Source organism: Tenrec ecaudatus, chromosome 8, assembly GCF_050624435.1.
Source record: "Tenrec ecaudatus isolate mTenEca1 chromosome 8, mTenEca1.hap1, whole genome shotgun sequence".
In the NCBI taxonomy this organism is placed as follows: Eukaryota; Metazoa; Chordata; class Mammalia; order Afrosoricida; family Tenrecidae; genus Tenrec; species Tenrec ecaudatus.
The window spans coordinates 152971679-152986145 of NC_134537.1; positions in this window are offsets into that span (position 1 = coordinate 152971679).

A 14467-nucleotide genomic window follows, 5' to 3' on the forward strand; every position below is an offset into this window, starting at 1 on the left:
CTGCATTTGAAGAGGATCATGCATGTATCAACAAAGTCTATATGATGAACAAGTTGTTAAGGTCTTACCTTAAACCAGTGGTTCTCAACCTTCCTCGTGCCACAACCCTTTCATACAGTTCCTCATGTTGTGGTGAACCCCCAACCACAAAATTATTCTTGTTGCTACTTCATAACTGTAATTTTGCTACTGTTATGAATCAGGCAACCCCCGTAAAGGGTCATTTGACCCCCAAAGGGGCCACGGCCCACAGGTTGAGAACCACTGCCTTAAACAGTAAGCCCTAACTGAAGAACAATGAGCTCTTATGAAGTGGTCCTACTACATACTTACTTGCATGAGGTAATCATGGAAGATACAGGTATTCTAGCAAAGCAAAGTATAATGCAGGAATTAGATGGTGTTTAGCTGTTGGAACAATAGTGTCTGGTGTCTTAAAGTCTTGCCTTCAGACAAGTGACCATCTAAGGAACATGTTAGATAGTCCATCCAGAAGAAGCACATCAGTCTCATTGTGATGAAAGGATTAAAGATGAAAATCTATGATCAGAGAAAAAGATGGATTGCTACCATGCTCACAGCCAGGTTAGTCCTTTAGAGACTTGCCTGGGTGTGCCCTTGATGGAATATGGAGTACAAGGTCAGAATGGTCCTGAATCATACATAACCTGGCTGCCTTAGGGGGTATTGGGGAAAGGGAGGTGAACCAGTCTTGTAAGCTTTTCTCTCTGCAATGGTATACCATGTCCCCATCACAGAACCTTTCCCACTTTCACAGTCTTGACTCAACTGGGATGGATTGATTTGCTACCAGCCATGGTTCTTCAACGGTCTCCTTTGTTCACCCGTTTACGCAGTCACATTTTGAAAATCTTTGGACCCCTCTATGGCTTCATGCTAATGGACTCCCTCATCTGGATGATTGACCTTTCGCTTGTCTTGTTTTTGTCCTCTTTAAAAATAATGTGTTCTCTTAGTTGCATTTGAGTTTGTGGTCTTTTCTCCTCTGAAACAAATGGCAGAGTCAAATGCATGGCTACACAAGTTCAGCTAATAAAATTAACTGAGGATGTTCAGGGCCATTTAATCAATCTGACCTATGTATGCCTGGGTCCTCCCTGGATAAGAGGGAGGGCTCCTCCCTCAGGAAATCATCATCGTACTAGTACTTTACTTTTGGGACCCTGATTTTTCAGTACACTTGTTAAATTTGTATCTTCCAGACAATAGAAATTTAATTTATGCTCCTACAGGGATATCAGCTCATTCCTCCTCCTTCCCAGTTTTGTGACATCAGGACCAAATTTCAGACCAACATCTCCATCCAGGTGGCAGTAATTACTAAAGAATAACTTCTGCCCCTTTTCTTTGGGGCTCAGTTCAGCCTGAGCCCCATTAAAAGACAAAGGAATGGATGATGTGAGAGGATACTAAATTTGTCAAGGCAAGGTGTTAGAAGAAAGGGGATTTTTCTATCTTCTACATGTACAGAAGGACGTAAATTGGGGGGTTTTGAATATGGAACAGATTTTTGTGAAATGGCCATTAATATGCATTCAGATAGAGTTGTGATTCCTGACCAGGAAGTGACTTGTCATACCTCTTGATTTAAAATGCTGTCCAAGTTGGTTCCCGCAACTTTGGTTCCTTGAAGATAGTTCTTTAGTTCAAGGGTGAACTGTGGGCTTTGGCTGCCCTTCCTGTACATGTTCCGTGGGCCAGATCTGGTTAGAACTGACACCTGCTTATTGCAGGGGAAGACTCTCCCAGGAAGAGAGCACTCAAAGGAAACAAGTGATCAAGAAGGCAAAGGCAGGTTAATTAAGGGCCCCACGTGACCTATAGGGACTATGGTCGCACAGTGGTTCTATGTTGGGCTACAAAACACAAAGCCAGTAGTTTCCAACCACCAGGGGCTCCATGAAGACAAAGAGGGGGTTTTCCACTCCCGTAAAATTCCAGTCTCAGCAGCCCACAGGGCCAGTTCTACCTTGCCTTAGAGAGTCGCTAGGAGATGGAATGGACTGGATAGCCATCAAGTGTCTGGCTTGTTTAATGAGGTATATATGTGCAGTGTATGTGCATATGCAGTATACGTAGAGTGGAACTCCGGGCCTCGACGCTAATCTGCTCTAGAAGGAGCGTCAAGAAGCAATGCAGTCGAGTTCCAAATCAATTTTTCCCGTAAAAAAATAACTGAAAACGGATAAATCAGTTCTCGCCCACCAAGTTTTTACCCTAACCTTTCCCTTTTTATACAAAACATCACGCAGAAATCTCAAAGTAAATACGTTCAAAGTTAAATAATATATTTTAAATAAGAAACACAACAATAATAAACAACATTTTAACAACTACAGTATGGCCCATACCTTGATATTGATGAGGATCTGGATCCATGGACGCGGATGTGGAGAGGAGGTGTGGAGAGAGAGTCACTGTTTGGAAGGAGAATCCCCTTCCTTTAAAATCAACTGGGAGCTGCTTCTCAGGAGTTTTCCCCTTCTTTGCCTTTTTTCACTAGGACCTGGCTGACTTTCTCTAAAAGAGAAAACCCATCTAATGTGGCCTGCTGGTGGCGTTTCCTTAACTGTTTTCTAAAAGGGGTTACTAAATTATCATCAATAATATCTGTAACACGGTTAACCAGTTTCTTATCATGATTCTTTTCAAAAAACTTTCTTCAGATCCAAGTTTTAAAATCTAAAAACATTTTTTAAAAAGCCACCAAAACGAAGAAAATTATAGCAAAATGCTTGGAACACAGCTGCAAAAGGTTTAAACAACACCTACAAACAACGCCAACTCACACCAGGTGACCGAATCACGAACTGGTTTGGCTTACAAAAATCACATGCGTGCGTCAGGTCGAATTCCAATGTTTTGTTTGAGCTCCGATGCAAAATTTTCTCCATGTTTCACTTTGAAATCCCCAGGACTGGGGTTCTACTGCATTTCAATACCCCGAGAGAATCTCTCTTAGGCTTAGGGGAGGTAAGTTCATTGCTTGAGCAACTAAAGTAGATTTTTCCCCTTTACCTTTCACCCTGGGGTCTTTGTTTTTTAGCAAGACCTGAGTTGGCAACCAAACCATCTCAGGGCACTTAACCCCTGTGCCCCCAGGGAGAGTGAGCAATTCAATGCCCTGAAGAGGAAAGGTGGAACTCAAATAGGCAATATCTCAGTCAGTCCCCAGGAAGATGGAGACAAAAATCCTAAAATCTCACTTTCAAATTTCCTCAGCCTTCTGACACACAAAATCTTTCTATACAGCCTGGAATGGTTCAAATTCATATTTAAGATATGTCAAGGGAGTGGTTACTTCTAACACCATACTAGTTACTGAGAGTTTTCAGGCACTGATGGGAGAAGAAAATAATGCAAGCAAATAATTATAATCTGGCATGTTTAGTGCTTAGCACAGAGATGGTTTAGGAGGAAGGACACAGCTCAGTAAGGAATATTAAGAATATTAAAGAGTATTAAGGAGGTTGAGTCAACAGATTGCATTTCGGTCAGAGCCAGAATGTAACAAGAGGGAAGATGTAGGAGTCTAAAATGAATCCCAGGGTTTTTCCTGAGCTACCAGGAAATGGGTGGAATAAAACACATCTTTTTTATTGCGGTGGAGAAGGTAAACAGGAGAGAAGACTAACTGGAAAAGCAATGAAAAACTATTGACCTGGGTACCAGACTTCAAAACCAGAAAAGTTTACTTAATATAATGTATATGCATCAGGGAGAACACAGAATCCAAGCTGGGCCAGATTTGAGACCCTCATGTAAGCGATGCTACAGCCAGGAATGTTCAAAGCTGACCTGCATTGTGCAACATTATTGGGGGAGGGGCACCTCTTGGATTAAGCTGCATGTTCATCAAATAGCAAACAGACATATTTTCTCACCACCAGTGGGGCTGTTGCCAGGAGATCACACAGACCCCGAAACCAAAGGAAAACAAAGAGACAAGACTCCTAGTTCCCTGCCCGTGGCGCACTGGAGTTCAGGGCAGGGCTCTCCCTGGGCGGTCACTGGGTCTAGATAAAACCCGACCCAGAGGCTGATTTTAAACATAAAACCCTGAACTATGTTTATGCAGGTGAATTAGAAGGCGGGGAACCTGGGAACCTAAGTGTCCCTTTTGTGCCAGGTATTGAACCTGATGTGTAACATTGCCCTCTGTGCGGCTGATGCCAGCACCACTCCCATTTTACATTTGTGAACGCAAGAATTGGCCATTAAGCACCTGGAAGAGGCACTGGTATTTAAAGAGGAACTCGCAGACTAGGAAGCTGTCGCTTCGTGGCCATAGCACCTAAAACTGCCAGCTGAATTTAAGAGCTAATTTAGTGAGGTTACAGGGACAATGAGATGCACTTGTGGATGTATAAACACTTCTAGCCTCTCTTATGTTTGGCTTAGGTGTTCAATCATAGAGGGATCCTCTTAGTCTGTAATTCCCTCTCAGATGAAGGGTTCTCTAAGCAAGTCGATGAAGTCCTGAGTGATATCAGAGGCCTGGAGATATTTTGTTGATTTGTTGTTCTCGAGTTTGGCATCATTGCATGTACTGCATGAATCTAAAGAGGAATCCATACACTGGTATCAGACATGTGGGCTAATATTGGACTTATGCACTTGATCTGGACGGGGCTGGGATGTTTTCTTCATATACAATTACTCTTTCTATCCAGCTCGTTCTTATACTCATGTGAACGTCTATGAATTTGTTTCTCCAGTCAACCAAGACTAACAGCAGCCCTCTGTAGAATGGAAGGAAACACTGCCCATCCTACCAAGCGTTCTTATATTTGAGCCCGTTGCTGTAGCCGCCGTGACAGTCCATCTCATCCAGAGCCTCCCTCTTAATTTGGCCCCTTCCCGTTATCAAGCATTAGTTCCTCCTCCAGGGACTGGTCTCTTCTGATAACGTTTCCAACATGCATGAGAAGTGGGACGAAATCTTATAATCCCGGCCTCTAAGGAGCATTCTGGCAGTACTGCCTCCAAAACAGATCTGCTTGTTCTTTTGGTGGTCCATGGCCCTTTAAATACTCTCAGCCTACACATCGTTCAAATGCATCAATTATTCTTTGGCCATCCTTATTCAATGTCCAATTTTCACTTGCAATTGAAAATACCATGCAGTATGTCCTTTTTTGGTTCAGAGAACTGCCCCTTGCTACTTGCTCGGGTTCTGCATGAGCACAATGCATAGCTCTGGAATTCCCATTGCTCTCAAGGCTGTCCACAGTTTATTATGATGCACACAGATTCCTTTGCATAGCCAATAAAACACAAGTAAACAGCACTGAGATATGCTCTACTTCAGCCAAGATCCATATGACACCAGAATGGATCATATCCCTTGTTCCACTTGCTCTTTTGAATCTACCTCACCTCTGGTGTGTACTAGGACTGCCCTTGTTGGATGGTCTTAAGCAAACTGATACTTGCATGTAACATCAATGATATTCTATAATTTAGACATGGTCCTGGTCACTTTTCTTTGAGATGGGTACAAATATGGATCTTTCTAGTCAATTGGCCAAGTACCTCTCTTGCAAATGTCCTGGCATAGATGAGATGAGTTCTTCTAGTGCTTCATTGGTTTGTTGAAATATTTTAATTGGCATTCCATCAATTCCTGGGCCCTTGTTTTTGAGTAATGTTTTCAGTGAAACTTGGACTTCTTCCTTGAGGACCGATGGTTCTTGTTCATATGCTACTTCTTGAAATGGATGAATGTTGACTAGTTCTTGTTGATACCAAACCAAACTCTGTCATTGAGTCCATGTACTCAGAGAGACCCGTAGGACAGGGTGGAGCGACCCCTGTGGGTTTCTGAGACTATAACTCTTTATGGAAGTAGAAAGCTCTGTCCCCTATTAGGTTTCTTTTTAGTGCCGTGACTGTGTATTTTTTCTATCTTCATCTCAAGGTCCTCCATCATTCAGTATTTTTTCCATGGAATCATTCAATATTTGCACATGAGGCTTAAAATTTTTATTTAGTTCTTTCGCTTTACGATCCGCTGAGTATTTTCTTTCTTTTTGGTTTTCTAATTCTAAGTCTTCGTCTAGTTCATGATAATATTTCACTTTGTCTTCTTGAGCAGTCCTTTGAAAGTTTTTGTTCAGCTCATTGACTTCATCATTTCTTCCATTCTATGATCAAAAGTAAGTGTCATTATATGATCAAAAGTAGGTGTCAGAGTTTCTTCTGACAGCCACTTTGATCTTTCATCTCTGTTTAATGACCTCTGGCTTTCTTCATGAATGATGTTCTTGATGTCCTCAGATGTCCAATTTTATCTCTCTCACTGCCATACAGTTGCTTCTGACTCACAGGGAGCCTATAGGTCAGGGTAGAACTGCTGGTGTGAGTCTCTGAGACTACAACTCTCCTCACAACAACCATGAGTATAGGTCTTATTATTCAATTTTGAGGGAAATGCAAGTGATGTTTGCATAGGGCAAATGGTCCTAAGACATTGAACAGAAAATGCAGGATTTGAACTCAGGTCCATCTGACTCCAAAATTCTGAACACCATGAGGGGTGGTGAACAGATGTGAAAAATGGCTTATGAGCAGAGTGTTAAGGGTAAATGGAGGCAAACATATGGGGCTGTGCAAGTGAGCTAGGGAAGAGGGGAGCTAAGTCCAAAAGAGCCTTGGATGTGAGTTTAATTTGTTTGGAATTTGTTCCCTGAAAAATAATAATTTCCTATGAAGGGTTTTAAGTAAGAGGGTGAAATATTCTGTTGGAGTTTTAGAAATGTCCTGTCATATTGTCCTAGAGTTGCCAAAGCAAAATACCAGGTGGCCTTAAAGGACCAAACATTATTGTCTCACAGGTTTGTAGGCTAAACGTCAGAATTTGCTCATTGGGTTTGCTTTTTCCTTTTGAGGGCTTCAAAAAAGGAACTTCTTCATAGCTTTCTCCCACTTTCTGGTGGCTTCTAGAAATTCTTGGCATCCTTTGACTTAGTGAAGCATAAATTTCTGTTTATCTATTTAATAAGGTACCACTTAAATAAGATCCGCCCCCCACCCCCACCCCCACTTAGTCTACTCTGATTGAATAAAAATCTAATTGATAACCTCATCAAAGAAAAATTCTACTTTAAAACAGTCACGTTTGCAGGGACGACTGAGGACTCCAAAATAGCTTCTTGGGCATTCAATTCATAAAAAATCCTTCTAGGGGTGATGAAAAGATGGCACCCTTTAATATGGACTGGGAGGTTGATGGCAGGGTCTTCCTGTGGTAGCTACACAATTTCATATCAACTTGAGAACATACAAAGCTGTACGGGTGGCCTTCAACCTGCCCATCAGGTCACAGCCTGACGGTGCCTCTTTGTGGGCGTGGCCTTCTCATAAGAAGGGTCCTGGCAACCTCCCCTTCTCTCTCTGCCTTCAGCTTCCTGCTGGCAGACCCTGGTTGCTGCCAGACCATTGGAGATGTTACCAATGCCATTGGAGCCATATGACTTTGCGCCCACCAGCCTGTGATCTTCTGGCATTCTGCATCATTTCATGTGGCTGTGTGAGTCTGAAGAGGGATTTATAGACTGGTATCTGACTGGTAGACTTGAGTTGGACTGGCCTAGAATGTTTTCTTGATACATACTTTTTAACAGAAAACACTTTCTTACACATATGAGTGTCTCTGGATTTGTTTCTCTAGTCAACCTGGCCTTACATATATGGTACTATGGGGTGGAATACTGCAGAAACAAATCTTGAAGATGAAGAGTGGATGCTTGTCTGACCTCTGATTTATCAGTTGTTCTTCTTTGTATGGCTGTAGGTCAGGTGCGGCCATACTGTTTACTGGGTTGTTTTCTGAAAAGGGCTTTGGATGTGAAGGTTTTGATTCCTAGAAGTTGTCTTTGATAATTCCTATCTGAAATGGTGAAAACAAATGTGATAAATGTAAATTTTGAGCAAGACAAAATCTCTCCCTTAAACTTCTCTGAGGCCATGCTGCTTAGTCAAAATGTCTAAACAAAAGACAGGGCCTGTCTTGATACAGCCAGATACCTAAGGCCATATTGCATATGCTTGGGATAATTTAGATAAGAACAAGTTGAATTCGACTGTTTTAATAGTCATGTTTAGGATCAGTCTGTACTAAGATTATACTATTTTGTTCTACCTATTTTTATTGATAGAATGTGTGATTGAAATGATTATCAGGCAGTATGAATATAGAGCGTTTGTAAACCTATTGCCTTCGCCCATTAAGTTGGATCTGTTAAATGGGTTAGTAGGAATTACCTGGAAAGAAGGCTTAGCAATGGCAAGCCCCAACCAATGCCTTGAGTGTTCAGTACATTTGCATTTGAAAAGCCTTGCCTTGAGAGCTGTTGACAAGTTAAACAACAACAACAAAAAGGAGCCATTTGGCCTTTTAGGAGTTTTAACTGGAGATTTGTTTCTGAAGCTGGAAAAATTTGGAGCCATGAAAAACTCTGCTCTCTAGGACTGAACATTAAAGGGAACTGTGGGAAGTCTGAAATGCTTGCTAGGTGACCACCTGGGTCCACTTGTATTGGGAGCAAAGCAGCAATAAAAAGACAGGTTGAGTCTGGCCACTAACACCTGTGGACCTGGTTCATAGGGACTAGAGGAGAGACAAGAGCAGGCTGGCTGGTATGATATTAAAGAGCTGTGTGGACTCTGCGCCTGTGGCATGACTTAGTCCGAGGGGGCTCGGGTTGTTGAGCATTTGTAGAGGCCTGTGGTTGAAAGGCAAGGTGGCCAGTGGGAACTCTGGTACAACTCAGCGAGGCAACCTACACTGAGTTGACCAGAACTCGACCAGATGAAGAGAAGACCTTTGAGTCTGTGAATTGGTGTCTATTGTTGCTGACTTTATAGACAGCCTACCCTGATGTGACTTTGCTTATGCATGCAGACTCACAAGGCTCCAATTGGAATGAAGATTGTTCACATCAAAGAACATGCTTGTCTCCTCATAGCAGTGGGTTGATATGAAATGGGAAGTATAGAAATTGGATAGCCAAAATGGGGGTGGGGAGTGGGGGATAAAGGCATAAAGTGGCTAGCTTACAAACTTTCATGGGTGGGGGACTATGTTGATGGGATTACAGGATTATGGTCTAGGTGTTCACATAACTGCAGTTGTTAGGCATAGAATACTTTTGTTTTTCTCACTTACAAATTCTTATGCTTAAATGAGACTGGCACATTTTGAGTTGTTTGCATTTTAGCTTTACCCTTTTAGGCAGAAAACATTGTTTTTCTACTGCCATTGTTTGTAAAATTATGTATGGCTAAAGAGCTGTGTTAGGAGTCAAGTTTCACAAAGGGTGGTCTGCAGTAGTCAACTTTACAACTACAGAAGTGTAAGAGTGGCATGCAACCTGTCAATCAGGTCACAGCCTGATGGTGTCTCCTTGTGGAGGTGGCCTTCTTATTCGACCCATCTGACTTTGCGCCCACCAGCCTGTGATCATCCTGCATTCTGCATCCTGGCATGTGGCTGCGTGAGTCTGAAGAGGGACTTACGAACTGGTATCTGACTTGGGACTGGGCTTGAATATAAGCTGACCCGAGTATAAGCCGAGGTACCTAATTATTACCTGGGAAACCAGAAAAGCTGACTGACTCAAGTATAAGCCTAGGGTGGGAAATGCAGGATGTGAATTAACACAGAGACCAGAGGGCAGAGACGGAGCGCAGCCACAGACACATCCTTACCAGTTCAGCTGCCGGCTAAGTGAATCACTACGGGTGCCTCTGCGAATTGAAGTCGTCCACGTCATAGGATGGCTCTGATTGGTTAGATGTGGGTAAACAAACATTCAAAGCCCTGCAGTGTCAGTGGGGCTTTGAATGAACAGTGGAGGAACGGCAATCACCCGCGAGATGTTACACCTCACTGGGGTACCACTGACTCCTGTATAAGCCGAACCCCAGTTTTTCAGCACATGTTTTGTGCTGAAAAACTCGGCTTATACATGAGTAATTACTTCTTGATTTAAAGCTCTTTCTAACACCAGTAGGAGTGTCTCTAGACTTGTTTTAGTCAATGCAGTCTATCATACTTGCTAGAACAAAGATTAAATCTTGATTTAGGTTGTGATGGAATAGAATTTAAAATATTTGAAGAAATGCTGCAGGGATGGATTGGGGACAGAGAGAGACAGAGAGGTGACTTTTTCTTTAAGGACCTTAGATAAAGGAGACCACAATCACACTGCCATTGAATAAATTATGACTCATGGGGTTTCTAAGTCTGTCAATCTTTCCAGGAGAAGACAGTGTAGGCTTTCTCTGAAGAAGCTGCTGTTGGGTTTAGACACTGACATTGAGGCTAGCAGCCCAGCACTTACCAGACAGAACAACCAATGCCCGAGAAGCTGGCGATCCTGCTTGGAGCTGGGGCTTAGTCCTTTAATCAGACATAATGATACTAATATATCTATTCTATTCCCAGAGATTCTAATTAAATTTGTTTATGTGCTTGGACTTGAAGAACTTATTTATTGAGATAAAAAAACTATTTACTTAACTATGGGTTACAAATATTCTAACAACTGGAAAAAATAAACAACACCGTGGGAAGGTAAATGAAGAAAAAGTTGAAATTGTCAATTATTTTCTTTTCCTGGGACCCACATTTGGTCTTCATGAATGTAGCAATCAAGAAATAAAGGATGGGGTAAATCTGCTGCAAAAAATCTCTTTAAAATATCAAACAAAAAGATAGCACACGGAGGACTAAGATGCATTGAACTTAACCCATAATGTTTCCAGTCACCTGGTTTGCATGTAAAAGCCGGGCAGTGGATAAGGAAGAACTGAGATGAAGAAGAATCAGAACATGAAAATGCGCCAAGTTTGAACTGAGTAAAATTACAATCCAGCAAAAATGCAATGGAATGCATAAAGATTCATATCCTAGGCGTTGTTGTTGTTAGGTGTTGTCCAGTCTGTTCCAACTCCTAGTCACCTAAGACCCTATACACAACAGAGCAAAGTGCTGCCCACTCCTGTGACATCGTATTATGTTTGAGACCCTGTGCCAATCCGTCTCGGTGAGAACCTTCCTCCTTTCCGCTGCTCGTCCACTTACCAAGCAGGAGCTTCTTTTCCAGGCACAGGTCTCTCGATATGACAAAGCCTCACCATCCTTGCCTGAAGGGAGCATTATGGCTGGACTTCTTTCAAGACACATCAGTGAGATGATGGGAACTGGTATTGGCCATTTACAATCGGGCAGTCATCTGGTTAGCTATGCCTGGAATGAGAAAATAAAGAGAAATGGCTTCATGCCCATCATCAGAAAGAACCAATGCAGAGCTATCTGAAGTACAGTGCTACATGTGATAGGATAACATCCACACACATAACAGTAAGACCATCTAATGCCTCTCTTACTCAAAGTTATACACCAAACACTCAAGCCAATAATGAAGAAATTCTTCAGTCTGCAATGGATTAAAATACTCAATCAAGAAGCACTCCTACCACAGCCCAACAATAACAAAAACAGCAACAGCAGATCAAATATATCCAGATTCAAATTTAATAACTTTGGAAACACCAAAATGTGTGTTGGCCAAGATAATAATTGGCAATGAAAGTTCTAAAGTTGGAAACAAAAAGGAAACATTCAAAACAATAATGATGCCATCGAGTCCAATCTGATTCATAGCGACCCAGTTGTGTTTCTGAGGCTGTAAATCAACTAGGGGATTGGAACTGCTCACCTTGTGATTAGCAGCCCAAAGCATAGTTCACAGGCCAGCAAGGAAGGATGAAAAACAAACCAACCAAAACTCCCTGCCGTTGATCCCATTGCCAATTCATTAGGTGGAAAAGCAGGCGCTGGTGATACAAACAATGCTGGAGATCAAATGATAGAATTTTGGAAGACCAACTTCATTGCAAATACCATTTTATAACAACGTAACTGGGGAGTACGCTCGGGAATCTAGCCGTAAGGAATACACAGGTATTAAGTTGATAACATCTTTGGAACGAGAACAGGAGCCGTGGTGTCTGAGTGGTTGTGCTTTGGGCTGAAGTTCAGCAGTTTGACACCTCCAGGTGCTTCACAAGAGCAAGGTGAGGCTTCCTACTCCTGTAAAGAGTTGCAGTCTCAGACACCCACAGGACATTCTACCCTGTTCTACAGGGTCGCTGTCAGGTAGAAATGACTCGATGGCCATATGTGAGTGGGAAGAGATGATGGGAAGGCCCAATATCAGGGGTCCTCAAACTTTTTAAACAGGGGGCCAGTTCACGGTCCCTCAGACCCGTTGGAGGGCAGGACTATACTTAAAAAGAAAACTATGACCAAATTCCTACACACACTGCACATATTTTGAAGTAAAATAAAACGGGGCAAAAACACCCGGCGGGCCGGATAAATGTCCTCAGTGGGCCGCGTGTGGCCCGCGGGCCACAGTTAGAGGACGCCTGCCCAATAGCATCAGCCAAATAAAGCTAGGGTTGTGGGATAGGACATCACACCTGTTGCATAGACACCTTCTTTTTCTAGCTATGTTTCACTGTTTTGTTATGTATTGATCCAGCCACACATCTGTAAATACTTTAAATATCAATACTGTTCTTGACAGTTCAATGATTTTTTTATGGCTTTATATCCAGGGAAGAGAAGTGGTGAGGGTAATAGAGTCATTTTCTGCAACTTTTAATTCTACAGAGTAGGTTGAAGCAAGGCAGCTGGGGTAAAAAAGGAATATTCTTTGCAGTTCTCCCAGAGTATACAAATACATAGTTGTATAACTTAACCATTATCCTTCCTTATGAAAATTACATGGTTAAAAGCGAGGCCATAAGTCTCTCCAGAAAGTTTGAACTAGATCACAGCACCACGCCAGACATTGCAGAAAAGGTCCAGTGTGATCCATGTGTCAAAAGCCACGCTGCAAGCTCTTCTTCTGTGTCAACGAAATGAACATGGCCTTCTCAAAGACGCTGGCAACAACCGAAAGGACTTGACAAAAATAGGCAGCGGATGCTTACTTTGATTTTATCATGCCTGTGGTGGCGGCGTGGTTATGAGATGGGTTGTTAAGCACCAACCAGATCAGCAGTTAGAAACCACCAGCTGCTCCGCAGAACATGGGACTTTCTATTCCCATTCTTGACCACCCACAGGGGCAGCTCTTCCCTGCCCAGTGAGGTCACTATGAGTTGGAATCCACTTGATGGCAGTGAGTTTTGAGTTTGAGTTGTTTTCTAAAATAGCTTTGATGCCCTTTTTAATATATTTTATCTACGTCTAAATATATGTAGATATTTCCATATAATATATAAAATAGAAATATATTTATATATTTTGAAATTTTATCACCCACAAGAACTGACAATAATAATTGCATTATCAATATTAATTCTGAATAATCTAGGAAGGCTATAGGACCTAATCATGGCTATAGGACCAAATCATAGTAAAATAACACCGTGGCCTCACTATTAATCCTGATTTAAGGTGAAGAAAGATGAATCAAAGTCAAAGAAAATATATGTGCATATGTATATGTGTAGATGTTCATTCCCAATAACAAAAAATAAATTATAATGGGGGAAAAAGAAATCTGAGACAAAATGGAAATGTTTCTTTAAATTCACCCTTAGCATTCAGATAAGAGCATGTAAGAAGGAGCTTCAAACATCATGGAAAAATTCTATTATCTTTCTTTTCCATTTTTCCATGAACATTTGATGTCCTCTTGTATAATTACATTTTTAATTATTTTTAAAATCATTTTAATGGGGCTCAATATAACTCATCACAATACACACACATCAATTTTGTAAAGCACACATACATTTGTTGCCCTCATCTTTCTCAAAACACTTGTTTTCCACATGGGCTCCTGGAATCAGCTCCTCATATTTCTTGCCTCCCCCCTCCCTCTGCACTCCCTCCCCATCATGAGCCCTTGATAATTTATAAATTATTATTTTATCATATCTTACACCACCTGACTTCTCCCTTCCTTCACCCACATTTTGGTTGTCCTTCCCCCAGGGAGGAGGTTATATGTAGATCCCTGTAATCGGTTCCCCCATTTCATTCCCCCCTTCTCTCCTCCTTCCTGGTATCACCACTCTCACCACTGGTCCTGAGGGGTTCATCTGTTCTGGATTCCCTGTGTTTCCAGTTTCTATCTGCACCGCTGTGCATCCTTTGGTCTTACCAGGTTTGCAAGTTAGGACAGGGATCATGATAGTGGGGGGGGGGGGAGGGAAGCATTTACAAAGTAGAGGAAAGTTGTGAGTTTCATCAATGCCACAATGCACCCTGAGTATAATTAATTACATTTTTATATCATAATCTGTAAAATAATAAAGTTCATAGCACTAAATTAGCTTCTCTTTCTATGCTAGACCAATAATCAAGGAACTAATTGAGCGAATGAGTGTTGAATTGTTCTCTATCTGTACCACTGAAACT